We start from the raw sequence: 14,911 nt of genomic DNA on the forward strand, positions 1-14,911 counted from the left end.
CAAATTGGAAACCATTTGGGAGAGCAAATCCATCCCCACCCAGTGTGGGGTGAGCCTGATTGCCTCCCTCTCTGCTTTTAATTGTAATGAATTATCTGGCTCAGCACAGCGGGGTGCTGAGACTCTTGGCTGAAACTTGTGTAATTCACGTACGTGTTTACATAAAAGCCAAGTAAATGTTAAGCTTCCTACAGATTCCAGTATACGTGAAGCCTTGTTTGTATTCAGTTTGGGAGACTGGGGAAGCAGAGCAGCCCATATGGCTGTGCACTGGAGCAGGGAATGTGTGTGTCTGTGCATACACATGCACAGGTCTCTCGTGGCTCTTCAGAGCAGGGTTCAGTGGTGGATGTGGTAGTACTGGTTAATGGGTGGGCTCGATGATCTTAGAGGTCTTTTCCAACCTAAATGATTCCGTGAATTGCACATGTTAAAATTAAAATGTTGACCTTTAATTTTCCCCTGGAGTGGGTTTTGTAGTGACTTGTCTGGTTACCCCGCCAAAAAAAAGAATTCTGTATAATTTTGGTTTATTAAGAGAAGCTCAAGGATACAGGGAAGTTTTTGCCTCTTGATCACTAAAAAAGAGACCTGTGCCATTGAAGGTACCAGTGTCCTTTGATGTCCTCCCATGTGCCCATATCATTCTTCTAATTACTACAAACGAGCCTCCTGCAGCCCAGGCTGCTGTGTAATTCTAACCAAGTCTGCTCGCCAGATGGGATCTGTTCTGGGCAAGACCTTGGCAGTGTCTGTCCCCACACTGTGACATGAAGCATGTCACACAAGCAGGATGAGGTGTTGGTCCTGACCTGTGATGGCACCTGGTTGTGGAGCAGAGCCCCCTCAGCCTGGCTGTGCCCTGGTGGGCTGAGAGGTGACCCCTGGCTCTGACACTGCCCTGCAGAGCTCCAGCTCTCTTGGCTTCCCCTTGACCCAAGAGGAGCCAAAATTAGTGATGCTGTGCATCAGCCAAGCCCTTGTTACTGTCCTGATGGGGCCAGGTTTGCTTTGAAATAACCAAACCAGGCTGTTAGAGATTTGCATTAAGATAATTCCCTGGGCACAGTGCAGCCAGGAGATCTCTATACCTGGATGTAATTTATTTTTTGAAGGCATGTTTAGGTGCATAATGACCTCATTACTGTGCCAGTTGCAGCCCTGAGTGTTTAGGAGTATTTAATTGTTTTCATTCCCTGTGCACAGCCCTTTGAGTGGATAGGGTAAAAAAGGGAGGTTGTGTGATCGGAAATAATAAAGGATGCTGAGGCAGAAAGCAAAGTGCTTGTCTTGAAGCATCCCTGTAAGATTCCTTCCCTAAAGCATCCCAATATTCAGGGAACTTGCAGTGTTTTGGAGTCCTTTCCTCCAAAGAGGGGAGACAGCTCCTTCCATTCCCATCTGAGGAGCCACATTTTTTTCCTCTCTTAGGTTTTTCTGCTGAGAAAAAAAATGTTTGAAAGGCAGCCTGAGCTCCCCTTCATCAAATGTCTGGAAGCTGGGGATTGAGGAGGGAGACTGAGAGTGTGCACACTGCCCCTTCCTGGCTGCTCCCCAGGGATTTCTGACGTGTCTGCTTGCCAAAACCTCGAGGTGTCTCTGCCTTTCCCCAGAGAACCCCCCAGCACAGAGAGTAGCCAGCTGCACCCTTCCCTCCTTCCCCCTCCCAACCTCATCTCTTGTCTCTGAAGTTACCAGTCCTTATCATCTCTTAGGCAACAAATGGGACAAAATTCTCTGAGAGAAAGAAAAAAAAAAAGGAAAAATCCTAACCTCCAACACCTCCTCACTGCTCCTGTGCAAGAAAAAATGTATATAAGCAGGTAAAAGAGAGAGGAAAGGAAAGGGAAAAAATGTTTCTTTGGCAGTGGTTTTCTAAGGAGCCTTGATTATTCAGCAGCAGTGGAAAAAAATACAGAAGATGTAAATAATCTTCAGGATTATGCTAAAGCCAAGCTTCAGTCATTTTCCTGGAAAAAAAAATGCATGAGGTCTGTGCGTTTAATAACCATCAAGCAGAATTTCTCTAGGGATTCTTATATTTTCATTAAAAGGATCAGTTGTCTTGAAGAGAAATGGTAATTCTGGTATCTACAAATACCCTTTGGTTGGGAAGCATGTGGTTCAGGTTGGTGTGCTTCTGTGATTGGACTTTTTCTTCCCCTTTTCTTTTCGTGGTACTGGTGTACATTCACATCCATGGTTACACACTGAAGTGATCAAAAGCAAAGGGTTGGTTTATCATGAAATGGCAAACCAGGGCTGTACTTGGTGGTGCAGAATGTATCAAGATAAAAACACAACATGATTTTTAGCTTTCACTGTGTTTATGTTTGCTGCCAGAGGTACTCAAGTGATTTTTCAATGTGTATACATTACCGTCAGGTTTTCAAAAAAAAATTATAGTATCTGTTGAAATCTATACAGGATCTTACCCTGCTGGGCTTAATTTTAGACTATTGAGTTTATCGTTCAAGTAGAAAAAAATGGGTTTGTTGTGTGTATTTAATCAAGTGCGGCAAAAAAGTTTCACAGGCATCGTTCATCTTCACAAGCCAATTTTGATTTCTATTTTGTAGAAAAACTCTACCCCAGTAAAATGAACTCATTTATTGTGCAGATCTGATGGCACTGAGATTACAGCTGCTGGCAGGTATCGGCTGGTTTATGGGGACACTCCCCGTATGGATTTTTGCTTTTATGGGGTTTCAGTGTTGAGAACTGTGTGTTTAATCACTGCAGAAACGCCGGGAGCCAAGGATTTAGGGATGCTTGGAAAAAAGGGAAAGTGCATGGTGTTCCCACTGCAGCTTCCAAAACACGAGATGTGCTGCAGATGCCTGTGTGGCTGCTGGATCACCAGCAACTGGCTGGGTTTAGGATGCTTATGCATCCTTAGGAGCTTTTCTCCTTCACATCCCTTTGCCCTTGTGGGAAGCCCCAGCTATGGAAGAGGCTCTCATCCCTTTTGTGGTGAACCCAGGTGTGGTAAAGCAGTTGGCATGGGGCATGAAGGGGGTCTGTGGTCCTTCCCTGCTCAGCTCCTCTCCATTCCTCAGGCTCTGGCTGTTTCCATGGAGTGCAGTGCCCGAGGCGATGAGAGGAGGGTGAAGAGGGGAATTGTCCTTCATAACTCATGGCAAGGAATCACTTGGGCCAGCAATGAGTGCATCTCTTCTGAGTGGGGCACAGCCAAGGTTACACTTCCCAGCAGACAAGGCTGCAGCTGAAGCTTCCTCTGAGGGGAATCCTATTCACTGCACTACAGAACATTTTAGTAATTAATAAAGATTTGAAGAAATGTCATGATTTGCCAGTTTGGTGGCTCATGCGTAGTTCTGAAGATACTTTGGCTGTGATACTGGTCACACATGCAAGCAACCAGTGAGGTGCCTGGCTGGCATAGCCTGAGCAACAGGCATCCTCATGTGGGCAAATTTTGAGCAGGCAGGCATGAAAATCCATGTCCCAGGAGTGGGGTTAGTAAAATTACTTGGCTCTGTATCAGATAGCCCTTTGTGTGTGGGAGATGCTCTGATTTATTAGTGCAAGGGCTTGTCAAGGTGGGGCAGTGGGGCTCACACTGCTCACAAACAAATCCCGGTCATCACTACTCAAACATCTGTCTGGGGTTTGTTTCCAGCAGCCCTTAACTCAAGAAGCAGTTTCTGTCCCTCCAGGTTAAGACATAGGCAGAGAACTGGCAGGGGGAGATAGAAGTTATGTGTCCTGAGCTGCAGGAAGGGAGCATTGGTATTTTTCATAATTTGAAGTGTTAAAACCATAATCTTCCCTGAACACCCTGGCTGTCTCATATATCTGTGGGCTGCTACAGCAATATATTCTTCAGGTCCAGATGTGCCAGGGGTGATGGTTTGTGAGCTATTGTGGCAATACAAAAAAAACCAAAAAAAAACTCCAAAAAAACCCAAACCTAACAAACAAAACGAAACAAAAACAAAACTCTGGGAAGGGGGCAGGGAGGGCATGTGATGCCAAGTGGAACAGCTCTGTCTCACCAGTCTCAAAGAGAAATGATGGAACACTGAAGGAGACAGGCTCCATAGCACAGATTAATGTGCAGTGTTTGAAAGCAGCCAAGAACATTTTATACACACACAGCAGAGCTGGAAGGAGCTGGGTGGCTCATCTCTGCAGAAACCATTCCTTTCCCTAAGAGAGCATTTAAAAAAAAATATAAAGGAGAGTACAAAGGTCTCCAGGAGAGCTCAGCTGCTCAGGCAGTTTAATTGGCTGAAAGTAGAGCTTTACAGTTGGGATTAATATGAATATTTTTTAATAATGTGTGGTGACACATTGTCAGGAGTTCCAGGGTCAGGACTGCAAGGCTGCACAGTGGTTGCAATGAAAATTCTTGCCTTTTCCTTCTGGTTTTTATTACTACAGTAACTCCCAATAGTGTGTATTGAAAGGAAGATTTTGTTAAGTTGGTTTCTTCATTTATTCCTGTGCAACTAGTGAAAAAAAGTGGAAAGATGAGAGGAAGAAATGATGATAGTGATGCAGTGATGGCTGCATTGTGGGTTGTCTGGTGGATCCACACAGTTTTGACCTGCTCATGGGGATGTGCAGTGCATCAGTATAAACCTAAGCAAAACGCACCAGAAAGCAAGTAAAAGTGATTTAGCAGTGCTTGAGGTGTCTCAGAAGGACCTGAGACCATTAGTGTTTTTACAAGCATTTTTCAGCTGGCCTTACTGCCTTTTATCTCTGTGGGTCTCCCCTGAGTGACTGCCAGCAGGGGTTGCCTGCAGGGAGGAGCTGGCTCTCCTGTCCCTGCTCCCAGGCAGCCGGGGGATGTCTCTGGCTGTTGTTGAGGGTTATTTTGCTGCTTCTGTTTTTTCCCTTTTTTTCCATCTTTCTCTCACCTTCCCTTCCCTCCTGGTAATTTCAGAGCCCGGTAATTTCAGTTCTGGGAAGCCCGCCTCCTTGATCAGCATGTGTAATTGCCACCAGCCCTAATGGGATGCACTCAGAAGAACGTTTCTGTAATTTCCCTGCACTCCCACCTGCCCTTGCCCCTCTCCAAGAGTGATTGCCTCCACAGCTTTATAATCAACATCAAAACCACAGAAGAGAGGTTCCTGTGCCTGGAGCCACTGCAGAGCAGTGAGGCTGAAGCTTTCCCCACTCTCTCTAAAGCCTGTTCCTCTCTAAATTAGTGGCACAACAGCGAGCAGCGAGCACACAGCTGATAAAAGTCTCAGCCAGGCGTTTGTTCCTGTAATGACTGTCTTTTATGCATAGATAATTCTGATAGAGTTAGACTTCCCCAGCCCACTGTCATCAGGGTGGAGTGAGCTGACCTGTTAATCATAAGGGGAATTAATGGGAATTACAGCTGCTGGAGCCCCCCTCTCTGCAGAGCTTGGTTCAGGGGTAGCACTGGAGGGGGATTCAGAAATGAAGCAGTGTGTGTTGTCCTTAGAGCTGCAGATAAAGTGGCAGCAAGGCCATTCCCTGGGGAGAAGGGAGGTGTGGAGGAGATAAACTCCAGGAGCACAAACACCAGATTAACAGCCTAATTCTCAGGAGCATCAGCACACATGCATTTTCATTGCATCCACTTGGTAACTAACAAAGGCTATTAATTCAGCGAAGAGAGAGACTAGAGCTGCCAGGATTTGCAACCTTTCTGGTGTCTGTATCCAAAGGACACCCAGGTGGGATGATCCTGCATTACCTCTCTTGATGGGACTTCTGTTGTGTAAGTTAATTTAGCACCGTTGATGTGAAGTGAAATTCAAAGGATTCCTGCTGATGTTTTACCCCATCTGAGGTCCTGACTATCTGCAAATATTAGCAAACAGCTACTACATAAACTCCACCAAGCATTTCCTCCAAGTTTTCTTTTTAGGATAACCTGTGTTTAAAATGTCATATATCCATGCAGCCTACAGAGATTAAAAAATGTTTATCTCATCCATGCAGAAGACTCATAAAGTCATTAAATATGCTTTATATTGGTGTTTCTCAAAGGAAGGGCTGATTATCTGGTCTCAAATATCCAGAATGTGGTCGTTGTGTGCCTGAGTGTGTGTACTCAAGAGCTCTCTGATGAGTAGTCAGACAGGCTGCTCAGACAGACCACACTTAGGAATTTGTGAAGAATAACACAGCAAGTTGCATTGAAATGCTGTTGTCATTGTGCATTCCGAATGCATGTGCCAGGGTGTGGAAGAGAGGACAGCAATTAGTCAGTCCTGTTAATAATGAGTGTGGTGCTGGGAATGGAAAAATGATGCTAGAATGAGTTGTTTCTTTTGTAACAGTAAAAGGAAGGTAAATGGCATTTGCTCAGTTCCATGAGTGCACTTCAGGAGTTTTTAAAGTCTGCTTATCAGTTTGGGTACTAGTTGATAGGGAGGAGGGGCAGTTTTATGCAGAACTAGCAGCAGGTTTGTACTTTGGGAAGCATGATGATGTACTCCTCTTCCAGGGCAGCTGAAGAGAAATGCCCTGAATGAGGGTGGTGTCCTTGCCCAGCACAGGCACTGATGGCACCATGGGCACCCCTATGCTGTGCCAGCCAAGGAGCAGTTTCTCTGTGTGGACACAGCCTTTACCTAAAGTTTTACTGTGTGGGAGCCCATGAGGGTGTGAAAGCCCCCATGCAGAATACATGCTCAGGAAAGGGTGAGCACCTTTCCAAAAGAATAAATTTTGGGATCTTCAGGATGTCATTCAAGGATTTAAGACCAGGGGAAAAAGTACATTACACTGATCTCTGATGGTGCTGTCTCTGGCTCAGCTGAGGCTGGCACCAGGTGGCACAAAGGTGGCTTTAACTGTGTGTTTGTTGTGGGGAAGCTCAGAAGGTCCCTGTCTGCTGTCCCATGTCTAGTGCTGAGGTGTTACTGCTCACCTACCACACAACCCAGGTTAAATGACACAGTGGGGAAAACTCAGACTTGCAGGGGAGGGTGGGGAGAATATATTTTGGGTAGTCTGTCAGTCAGCTTGACACTAATTGGTTGCAGTAAGTAATCGTTCTCCATGTAAATTAGGCTCCAATTTCCTCTGTAGTCTGTCTGTTTGCTGTGTGGGCTTCGGTCTCTAATTAGGCTCTCACGTGGCAAACCTGGTTTGTGAGCTGCTTTTGTTCCTGGAGAGCCAGGCTCAGCCCTCCCCGAGGCTGCCAGTGCTCTTCCAGCCCCGCTCCCCAGTGGAATGTTTCTTAGATTAACACTGCCAAGTTCTAAGTTCTTCTTTTAATGTACATTTTGATTACTTCTATATTTTAGCTTGCAATGGTGGTGGGGTTAGAATGCAAAGAGGCTTCTTGGGCTTGCAATGGGAATACCCCTCCGAAATGCTTCCTCTGTGTTCCTGGAAGCCCTGCTCTCTCCTCCATGAATAGACCTCATTGAATCCCCAGCCTGTGCTAGGGCTGGGGCAGCTTGCCCACATCTGGATTTGCTGCCTGTCTGCCGGGACACCTGGTGTGCAGACCACTGCTTCCCCCTCGCTTGGAGGAGCTGTGTGAGCACATTCAGAGGTCACCCAGATGCCAGCCCACGCTCTGGAGCTGCTCCAGGGTTGCACATCTGTAAGTGAGTGCAGCAATGTGCAGTTGCACGAGAGGCTTTTATCCCTGCCTGTTGGTTGTTTGCAAATGAATGCAGGTTTCCAGGTCGCTGCCTGTAGCCCTGTGCTTTCTGAGAGCAGAAACACAGAACCAGTGCAGCCAGAGTGTCAATCAGGGTCAAGCATCTAGGTGTGTGTATGGCAGAGAAAGATGTGTCTCTGCAGTCAATGTCTGTACCAGGCTGAAAAATAGAAAGCAAACCATATGTTTTGGCCAGCCAGGCTGTTTGCCAGCAGCACTTTATGATTCAGTTACCTTTATGATTCAGTTGCCTTTGTGAAATTCACTATAACTTCAGGACCCATGTGCTGATGGTTTCTGCAAACCTTCTCTGTACGTGTTACAATCCTGCCCCAGATGTGACAGGAGCACTGGTAGGCTTTCTTACAAACAGTGCTTTTATTGGCATCCTGCTATTTACCATACTGAGTTTTGATCTGGTGATACAGGCTGAGCGTTGCCAGCTTTCTTCAATACTCTCACATGGCTGTTAGTAAGTAAATAAGGAACTTTTTTTGTCAGAAAGAGGTGAAATAAATTTGAGCGTGGAGGTGGTTTTTTATTGCTTCTCTTGGTGTGATTTATACATTGGCAAGGTAACTTTGCTTTCATACCGCTAGTCAAAACCGGGAAGGATGTTGCCTCTGCAGAGAACTACATTTGGGTGAAGGGACAGGATTGGATCGGGGTTTAGGGTTTTCACCAATAAGCTCAAGCTGCGGTGGGCGTCGCTCCGGCAGCCGGGGCAGCTCTGCCCTTCCCAGATGACCGCAGCTGCTGGCAGGGCATAGGCAGCCCCGGCTCCGAGGATGCTCCAGGGTCTGTCCTGCCGCTCCTTGCCTCTGTCCTCACCCCTTCCGTGGGGCTCTTCCAGCCTGTGAATGAACGCCTGCTTAGCCGGGGTAAGTAACGTGCCACGTTTACAGCGTCTGAAAGTATGAGAGGCTTGAATGCTCTGCAAATGTTTGCGTTAGGAGATGGTTTTCTCTTTCAGCTCTGGTTCTGCCTGCCTTTGTGAGCATCGGTTCCCTTTGCAGGCAGAGCCCAGGGGCTGTCGGGGCCAGGCACTGGAGCAGGGCTGTGCTCTGTCCTAATATTTGGCTGAGTACCCGGACACAGTAAAACTTTTCCTTGATGCAGACATGACTTGTGTCGCCAGTCCCTGAGCTGCTCCTGCGTTTTCGCTCTCTTTAAAACCCATGAAGAGTAAAACCCCGCGGGAGGCTGCAGCTTATCTTCAGCTCTGAGTTTCCAGACCTGCTGTGTGTCTTCTCAGCTGTTGCAAGGATATGTGCGGAATGACAGAATGCGGATTTTGGGTCTTTGGCAGCTGTGTTTAATGCAGGATAAAGGGGTTTTTTAACTTTGGGATGTTGGATTTCTTATGCCTTTGTTAATATGAATTCAGGAGAAAAACTCCAATTTTCTTTCAGGCAAAACAAAAGCTTCTTTTGAAGGAAACAAAGTGTTTCAAGTACTTAATCAACTTGCCGAATTCAGTTGCTTTAGGATAATTTAGGAATTAAACAGAAGGAGGCTGTGTTAGTAACAAACTGCGGTTTTGGTTGGAAACAAGGATTCATTCCTGCTGGAGAAGGCAGAGGAAGCCGCAGCCTGTGGGCAGAGCTCCTGGGTCTGTTTGCTAGCCAGGGGGGTGGGGGTTTAACAGCATCCTCTATTTGCCTTTGTTTAGGCAGTGCAAATTATTTGTGTACTTTAGGATTCCTTCCCTCCTTCAGCAGATGTTTTGTCTGTGCAACTGGTGGAATAATTAGTGAGAGATGTGGCACTGGTGTGCAAACACCCCTTGGGGGTGGGTAGAGAAATCTCAGAGTCCATCCTCGGAGCAGCTGGCTGAGGAGTACAGTCAGCACAAGATGCCAGAAGCAAAATTCATATGGCCCAACGTATTTGAATTTATTTCTGCAGAGGGTTTGTTCTCCCCACTGCCAAAACCAGGCGGGGGCTGCTTCTTAGGGCAGAAGACCCTGCTGCTGCTGCTTATTGCAAATTTCTCTCAACATGTGAATCATTCACTTGGGATTTTTATGGTGGTGGCTGGGGATGATTAAATGTTCAGACTGTAGGAAATTACCAGGAGGTTTGAGTGTTTTCCTTAGTGGCTTTGGCCCCCGTAGAGGGGTGATATGGGAAGCTCTCCCTGTGTGGATCAGGCTTACTGTGGATTTTGAAATCTCAGGTTGAGTGAGCATGTTTTAGCTCAGCTGCCATTTAAGTAATGGCAGCAACATGCTGCTTCCTCTAATGATCTTGATTTAAGTTATCGGTTATTTCCTTAATTAGCTACTTCATCTACTTACACCTTAAATTACTCCATTTGCTCACCCAGAGAAGGGGGAAAAGTTCTTTTTTTTTTCCTCTTTTGAAGGATGGCAGTGGAAATGTGCCGTCATGTGCGGTTCCGACTCCAGGAGATGCTGGTGCTTCTTGTGGGCTGACTCTCCTGGCAGCATGAATTTGAAATGAGATGTAGATGTGCATTTATTTCTGGCATCTGTGTCATGCAGACAAACAAAATGAGTTGAAGTGGTCCTTTAAAAGCCCCGTTTGTGTGTATTAGCTGGCCTGAGGCTGGGGTTGTGTTTCAGGATCTGTTCTGAAGGGGATAAAGCACCTTTTAATCACCCGTAGTCTTTACATTTCCCATGCATTAGCACATGGCACTGTGTTGGCTGCCCACTGTCTCCACACAGCACTTCAAAAGCAGCCTCTCCAGCTGGCACCAGCTCCTCACCAGTATTCCCCACACGCCATCCTCTGCTGAGCTTTTTCCTGCATCTCAAAGAGACTCAAATGGAGTCTCTTTCTCTTTGGAGACTCCTTGTGATACGTGTGGCAGCAGCCTGTGCTTCAGTCTATTTGTTCCTGCTTTAGTACTGTTTATTACTTTAATGATATTCCCTTCGTTAGCCTTAGCTTCACACTCTCCCTGCTGCAGAACTCGCTGAAACACGTATTGCGTAATGAGCCTGCTTCCATATTTAAATCAGAGGGACAAGAGCTGGGACTCTCCCAGCTAAAATGGATCTAAATGCTTGCCCTTTGGTTACATTGAAGCATCTGTGCCAAAAAATTATGTATTTGGGAGGAATTACCAAAAGTTCTGACGTACACAAGCTTTAGCCCTTTGATTCTTCTACATTTTTAGCCGTTTGGCGTGAATTTGGGCTGTACGACTTTCCTCTGTCAGAGGAAACGTTTCCCATGGCCTGTGTGAAAGGCAGAGCAAAACCACAGGGAGCAGCACAGACGTGTATCCAGCACCAGCACTCACCCCAGCTGGGACCTGCTTGGATGGCAGTGCTGGAAATCCCACGTGTCACGTTTGGCAGCGCACACAAACCCCCAGCCCCAGTGCTGCCAACTGGGCTGACTCTGGGCTCTCAGTGTTGCTCTTGTGGTCTTGGGTATCCCAGGGGAATTGCAGCTTTTGGGTTGGTTTGTGAAAAAGCTGAGGGTTGGTGGGAAGGACTCAAATACAGGAATTCCAGTAGTCCAGAAAACAATATCCTTATATTTCTATGTCGTGATTCCTAAATGATTGTCATGATGTTGTGCAAGCAGGCGTGGTGGATCTTGTGGTCAGCTGTGCTCTGGACAGCATGGTCACTGCTATAGCAATGCCTCTGGGTGATCCATGTTCCCTTACATGTCTGTCCTGGGTTGCTTGTGTAACCTTGAACAAATCACGGACACCCTCCAAGCTGCAGATGGGGGAGAACAGCAGAGTTCCTGTTGCAGCTGTTCAGGAGTTGGTGTCCGAGCAGAGCCAGCCCCAGAGTGGTACCCAGGGATCCATGTATCCACAGGATACCTGCAGTGGACCTCCATTGTCACAAGGACCTCCAAATGCAGTGGAAAAAGACAGTAAAACCAAATAAGCTAGACTCAAGAAGAAAATATATTGCAGGCTTGTCCCCTCTGCTTTTCTTCTCTGCTGATCCTGGGAGGAGGTAGCTGAGAGGAAATATTTGCTCTTAACAGCGTTCGATTTCTCTTTGCATTCCTTGGAAATCTGTGTTTGGATTTTGCCCTGTTGGTGTTGGTTTATGCAATGATGTTTCCAGCAGTTCAATTGTGTGGTTATAGTTTCAACTCTTGGTATTTCATGCAAAGACAAAAAAGAAAGAAAGATGGTACTGAGTAATGAGGTGGCTATTTAATCACAGCAGGACTCGCAGGAAAATGTGCATTAAGTATTTATGGGACAGTATTCATTAACATTTTCACTCTGTTGGCACAGGGCAGTTCAAGAAAGCTGCTGAGAGAATTGGAGTCTGTGTTGCACAGCCACAGACCTGGAAGGGCTGCAGCAGAGGGAAGGCATGAACGCTGCCTTTGTTTCCAGATGTGTCCCTCGTAGCTGGCAGTGCATTTGGAGCTGCAGCAGTGAGCAGGATTTTGGTAGTTTCACTTACCCTTCTCAAAATGCTTGTGGTGAATATTTTAGGTCGGATTTTTCTGGCTGCCGTGTCTTATGAGAGTGCAAGTGGCTGACACTGAACCCCTGGATTGCAGGCAGGCAATTAGAGAGATAAGCCTAAGTGACTTCATGTGTCTCCTTTTTAGATTGCTCTGAGTTGATGTAAAGGGCTGGGATTAGCAGAGATTGAGTTCTCAGAGTGCTGGAAACCAGCTGTGGCCAGGGCCTCATCCAACACGAGCTGTAGGTACCGAGTTACAGAGTGAGTTTTCTGTGGGCATGAAATGATGCCAGGAAGATTAGAACTGATGATAAAATGCTATTAATGCTTGCTTCATTAACAGCATAGAAGGTATCAAATTACTCTGGTGCTATAAATCAAAAGTGCTTCTTATATTTGTTAAGTGAAGCTATTTAAATGGTTGAAATACTTTCACTTGCTGGCCATTGCATCCTGAGATACAGGATCCCAGCAAAGTGTATGAGATTTCCCACAGTGTTAATGGAAGTATGAAGCAGTAGCAGCCTGAGGGTTTAAATTTCCCTTTGAGATGACACAGAGTCTTGTGTTAAATTTTAGGATGCTTTGTTCTTGGGCTCAGCACTGTGAGCCCAAGACGGGCCTCAGGCTCGTGTCAAAAGCTGCAGTGGTTGCACAGATCTGCCAGATTTGGGATTAGGGGCTGAAGGTCCATGATGCTGGCCCTGTCCAGCCACAGCAAGTGACATGCCCAGATCAGGCTATGCCCACAGGCACCTCCTCTGGTGGAGAAAAAGTTCCTTTTAGGATTTCTGTCATCAAGAGACAGCTTTGTCCGACTTTTTAACAAGTGTAAAAGGGACATACAGAGAAAGAATTACCTCCTTGACCTGAATGCCTGTTGGATAAAATAAATGTTAATCTTGACTAATTAGCAAATGGATTCAATGTGGATGTCTCTGTGATCCATTTATGTACTTGAAACCCCCATTGATTTCCACTGGAACCATTCAGCAGAGCAGCAAGTGAAAGGTCTGGCTGTAGCGGTGCCCTTGGCTTCCTGATCCCTTTCCCCTGTCCTTTGTATGAGAAAGGAGATCCTGGTGGCAGTCAGGACAGTGGTGTGGTGTGTGCCAGGTGTGCAGCGCACAGAGCTCTCACTGGGCCTCAGCCTCTGCTTTGTCCTGTTTTTCACTCTGCATGAAGTGATGCCTTGTGGCACCCTACGTAGATAGCTTTGATTAATTTGCCTCTGACTTTTCACTGCCTACTGGCCATTCAGGGAACATTCAGCAAACCTCCTGGTTGCAGTTATTCCTGAACTCTCCCACCCAGCCTTGGCTTCTTCCTTTCATGAGGGGTTAAATTTACTCAGTATAAATATTTTCTGCTCTCTGAGCTTGTCCTTATTTGTTCTTCATACTCTTATTTTCTTAAGAACTGCAGGAAACGGTCCCTTTCTTGAAGAGCTTAGAGCTCATACCTCCAAACATATTCACAGTAGATACTTTAGTGAGTGTCTTAACACTCACTAAAAATCATTGGGAACTGAATCCTTAACTACTGCCAAAATATGCAGATACCCTGAGGATCTGACTGCTTCCCCTGACCACCTCCATTAGACCAAGGGATAGCAGAGAGGAAGTGAGAAGAGCATTCCCTCCTGGAGCTTGAGCACCAGAAATTACTCAGAATTAGTCTGGGTCTAAGCCACAGCATATTTTTGCAATTTAGGTCCTCACATCAGCAGATTTGCAACCCTTGTGCTGACTGTGGATGTTGATCCTGCCCCTAAAACTGGTGGAAGTTTTTTCTGTGCTATATGCTCACTGCCAACTTTGTTGTGCTTCAAGAGAATTTACCTTAAAGATGTGTCAGGGAAGGACATCAGACAAATATCCATCAGTGGAGGATGGTCGTATATATCCACTGAAAATTGTATTTGTCATCTTTGCCATTTTGTGTAGAATAGCTTATCTCTGGGGCTTCAGGCACTTCAGAAAGTTGAGTATGGCAGGTTTGCTTCAACATAGAGGAAACAATATTTTGGTCAAAGTCAGAGGCAAAATCATAGTTGACATCAAAACTAAACCTAATTTCATGTCCCTTCTGTCAGCACACGGTGCTGCTCACTCAGGTGGAGGTGGAGAGGCTGGAAAAGCACGGACGTGCTCTGCTCTGTGTCTTGTGTGGAATGCAAACTATCAAAGTCAGAACTCTTTTCACAGCAGAGACATTCAGAGTGCAGCAAGTGTCAAAATCCTCGGCCATGGTTGGTGCTGGTGCGTGCAGCAGAGCTCAGGGAGGGCAGGGCAGCTGTTGGGCAGCAATTACTGCTTATTACACTAATTACAATCGTCTCGCTGCTATCTGAGCTCCCCTTCTCCTCCCCCGTCTGTCGGGCTGGCCATCCATGGTTGCTCATCCCTTTGAGATAGGTTTGAAGTGCTCATTGCCCCACAGAGCCTGATGGTGCTCCCCCTCTGCTCCTCCGTACTGACGCCAGGGAATGGTCTCAGTTTGTAGAGAGAAGGGGTTTGGGGGTTGAGCTGTTTGCCTTGAATTAAGGCCATGGAAAGGGGAGGTGTTGCCCTTACTCTGCAATTCTACATTTCTGAAACTCACAGCTGGGTGAGCCACCCTGGTCTGGAGCATGCCAGCTTGCTTGAGATGGAGGGAAGAGAATTTTCTTCCTACTTTTTTTCTTTTTGCCCTGTACCAGTGCAACCAGCTACCTACTGGTCAGAGCAGTCCCCTCCAGTCAGGGCATGCTACAGGAAGGTTCCCAGCTTTAACCCATCCAGGCTTTTCCAGAAATGGCTTCAACCCTCTGCTGCAGGAGCCTGGCTAACCCTGCCTTCAGTCAGCTGCTGAGCTG

The 14,911-nt window shown here is 46.5% G+C and overlaps 1 protein-coding gene across 3 annotated transcripts in view; it reads left to right on the plus strand.

Moving 5' to 3' along the window:
- Positions 1-14,911, plus strand: part of PRICKLE2 (prickle planar cell polarity protein 2) — a 103,001-nt gene that overhangs the window by 36,924 nt on the left and 51,166 nt on the right. The window contains exon 1 of one of the 3 annotated variants that reach the window (XM_074550458.1): positions 8,356-8,511. The exons of the other annotated variants lie outside the window; for them this stretch is intronic. The gene's annotated coding sequence lies outside the window, so the exon portion shown is untranslated. Of the gene's footprint in view, positions 1-8,355; positions 8,512-14,911 lie in introns of those variants that run through there. 3 annotated transcript variants of the gene reach the window in all.

This window comes from Zonotrichia albicollis, chromosome 12 (genome assembly GCF_047830755.1).
Source record: "Zonotrichia albicollis isolate bZonAlb1 chromosome 12, bZonAlb1.hap1, whole genome shotgun sequence".
Classification (NCBI taxonomy): Eukaryota; Metazoa; Chordata; class Aves; order Passeriformes; family Passerellidae; genus Zonotrichia; species Zonotrichia albicollis.